The sequence below is a fragment of the Enhydra lutris genome, unplaced genomic scaffold, assembly GCF_002288905.1.
Source record: "Enhydra lutris kenyoni isolate GAN:26980312 unplaced genomic scaffold, ASM228890v2 scaffoldscaffold35, whole genome shotgun sequence".
Lineage (NCBI taxonomy): Eukaryota > Metazoa > Chordata > Mammalia > Carnivora > Mustelidae > Enhydra > Enhydra lutris.
The window spans coordinates 6,570,371-6,573,277 of record NW_019154119.1 but is presented as its reverse complement, the minus strand read 5'-3'; the positions used below and the strand labels follow the sequence as shown (position 1 = coordinate 6,573,277).

Sequence of the window (2,907 nt, the reverse complement as noted above, 5' to 3'; positions counted from 1 at the left end):
GTGAGACATAAGATAGTAATAACATTTTGTTGAACACTTACATGCTAAGCACATTATATGTTATCTCATAACAACTCCATGAGTTAAATACCATTACTATTCCATTTTTAAAAATGAAGAAATTGAGAAATTAGATGGTTTAAACAGTGTGCTTAAATAGTGCTTAAATAGTGTCAGAGCTGGGATATGAAGTTGGGTTCTGTCTTAGAGCAAATACCCTACGATGCGATGATGTTTCTCTCCAGGGCTTTGCTCCGTGATTTATTCTTTTATTTCTTCTCTGTTTAATCACCATAATCATCTCTGGAGGGTGGGGTGGAAAGTGGTATTTTATGGTTTAAAAAAAGATGTATAAATAGTCAGAAATTCTCCATGGAGGAGCTTATAGGGGATTGATGTTGGGAACAAGGAGTGTATAAAGTCACATTATACAGTTAGCTGAGGTACTTGGATTCTAAGTGATTTAATTCCATAATGATGGTAGTATTTCTTAAAAGTGGAAGAGGCACCAAAGGTGGAATCTTCACTTCCAGTATGACAAATGGAGTGAGAGACTACGGAGTTTGTTAATGCTGTCTAATCAGGTCACTCACCTGGGCCCACTTGACACCCAAATCTCCATCCCCTTCTGCTTTCACAGCAGAGGAAAGGGATGATAGTACTTCCCCTCTCATGGATTTACATAATTGTAAAGCATCAATGACGCCATTGCTTTTTCAAAATGATTGTTGGAAAGTGATTAGCTACTACAAGTCCCAGAATAAAATACATCTGTATATTTCCTGCCTTTATGAATGTCTGAGAACAGACAATGGACTGGAGAAACATCTGAGAGAAGCAGGCGAACATCTGCTAGATCAATAGCCCTTATACAATTACCCTCCTTAGAAGGCAAACCCTAAATGACCCAAAGCAAGAATTTTATTCATAAAGAGACTGAAACAAAGAAGACATTGTTTAAAAAGTACTTTCAAAATTATAAGAAACTGTCCAAATGTGAGCTATTTTGTTTAAACAGTTCATTAAAAGACCCCCTACTCAGGGTCTTCAGTATTTCTGGGGTAGTGAAAACATAAAGGAAGATGCCTGTGGTTTCAACATGTATTGGAAAGAACTGAGACCTATTAAAATAGAAAAGAAAAAAATTGAGTGAATGAAAGATCCTAATCTGATTATCACTGGAATGATCTATGCATTGAACAAGCCTCTGAAATGTTCTCTGCAGTCCTTTGACAATGCAGCCTCCTTATCAGAGTCTTTCTTATTTGAATTTTAGAGTTTAGGTCGTAGAGACAACCTAGTTTCAGGAAAGTAAATGTTCTATCCTACACCTGGCAGTGGGAACCCCACAGGGAACTCAGCAGCATATATTGGTGTGGAGCCTAGAGAGGGGTGATGGGACGGGGTGAGGATTGTAAACAGCAGGAACATATAAAAATGTATGCAGTAATATTGCCTTTCTACAGTTCTTCTAAATACTGCAGTGGCCAGGAAAGAATTATGATATCCCCTGAGTAATCTAAAAATACTAAGGACATGTGATTATCTGTTACTTTTCTTTTCCTTTTTTTTTTTTTTTTAAACAGTCATCTTTTATTGGTTGTTAATTCTGAATTATGGTATGAAAGGATTCAAGGGTGCCAAGCAAAGGTCATGGTCAGGAATGCCACGTGTGTCTCCACACTGGGCCCTCTTCAGTGTTACTTGCGTATCTGTTCATGCTTGAGTTCCTTGTAACAAGGAAAGTAGTTGAAAACCACATAAGCTGCCAGCACCATAAAAATCCCAGCGATGCCCCCTTTCTTCACCTTGACATACTTGTTGTAATACCGGTAGTAACTTCTTTGAAATGCACCAGAAGTGCCTTTAGGGGTGAAATCCTGCATCAGTATCCAGCTGGGCAGCTCTCCTAGTTTCACATCCATGAGCTTCTCCTTCACTGGTATGACTGACACCATCTTGGAGTCCTGGGTGTCCGCTCCCCTGTTACTTTTCCTTTTTTTTTTTTTTTTAAGATTTTATTTATTTATTTGACATCACAAGTAGGCAGAGAGGCAGGCAGAGAGAGAGGAGGAAGCAGGCTCCACGCTGAGAAGACAGCCCAAGGCGGGGCTCAATCCCAGCACCCTGGGATCACAACCACAGCCGAACCACTGAGCCACCCAGGTGCCCTGCCCCATTACTTTTCTAAAGTGACTTCCTTGTGGTGTACAGAGATGTGGATTGTATTCACACACACACTCAGCTAATATTTATACGGCTTTTAATTTGTGCCAGTTACTTGGGAGTGTTTTTCCAAAATACCGAGAATAGTATGGGTTCCAACTGGGACTAAAAAGTTTAATGGAGATAGGATTACTTCAGTGATTTATTGCAACATAACCCACGTCCCAATCCTAATGGCCCCAAACAATGACCATTTATAATCTCTCATAATTCTGTGTTTGGCTGGTCTTAGCTAGGCAGTTCTTCTGATGGATTTGCTATTGGGTGGGGCTTCTTCTGAAGGCACAATGAGATTTTTTTTTTTGTATGACTTTAATGTCCAGGATGACTAACTCCTGTAGCTAACGGTTGGTGCAGCATCAGGTCAAGCTCACCTGGGCTGTCACCCAGAGCATCTTGAGTCTCCTCCTCTCCTGTGGCCTCTCTGCATGGATTGAGCTCCGCACAGCATGATGGCTGGGCTTCCAGTAGAAATCTAACTTAGATAATGTGGCAGTTGAAGATCAGTTTAAAGCCTACCCTCAGAAATTAATGGAGGTACTTCTGTTTCTTATTGGTTACAGGGACTCACAGGACAGACCAAGATTCAAAGTAGATGGAAATAGACCGCACTTTTTGTGTGATTAGATGCAAAACAAACAAATGAACAGATTATTATGACCGTCTTTCATCTATACCATA

The 2,907-nt window shown here is 40.1% G+C and overlaps 1 pseudogene across 1 annotated transcript; it reads right to left on the bottom strand.

Annotated features, from left to right (window-relative positions):
• Positions 1–1,568: 1,568 nt before the first annotated feature.
• Positions 1,569–1,975, bottom strand: LOC111154181 (annotated as a pseudogene). The gene has a single exon (XR_002641068.1). The product of XR_002641068.1 is annotated as an ATP synthase subunit f, mitochondrial pseudogene (transcript).
• Between the last annotated feature and the right edge of the window lie 932 nt (positions 1,976–2,907).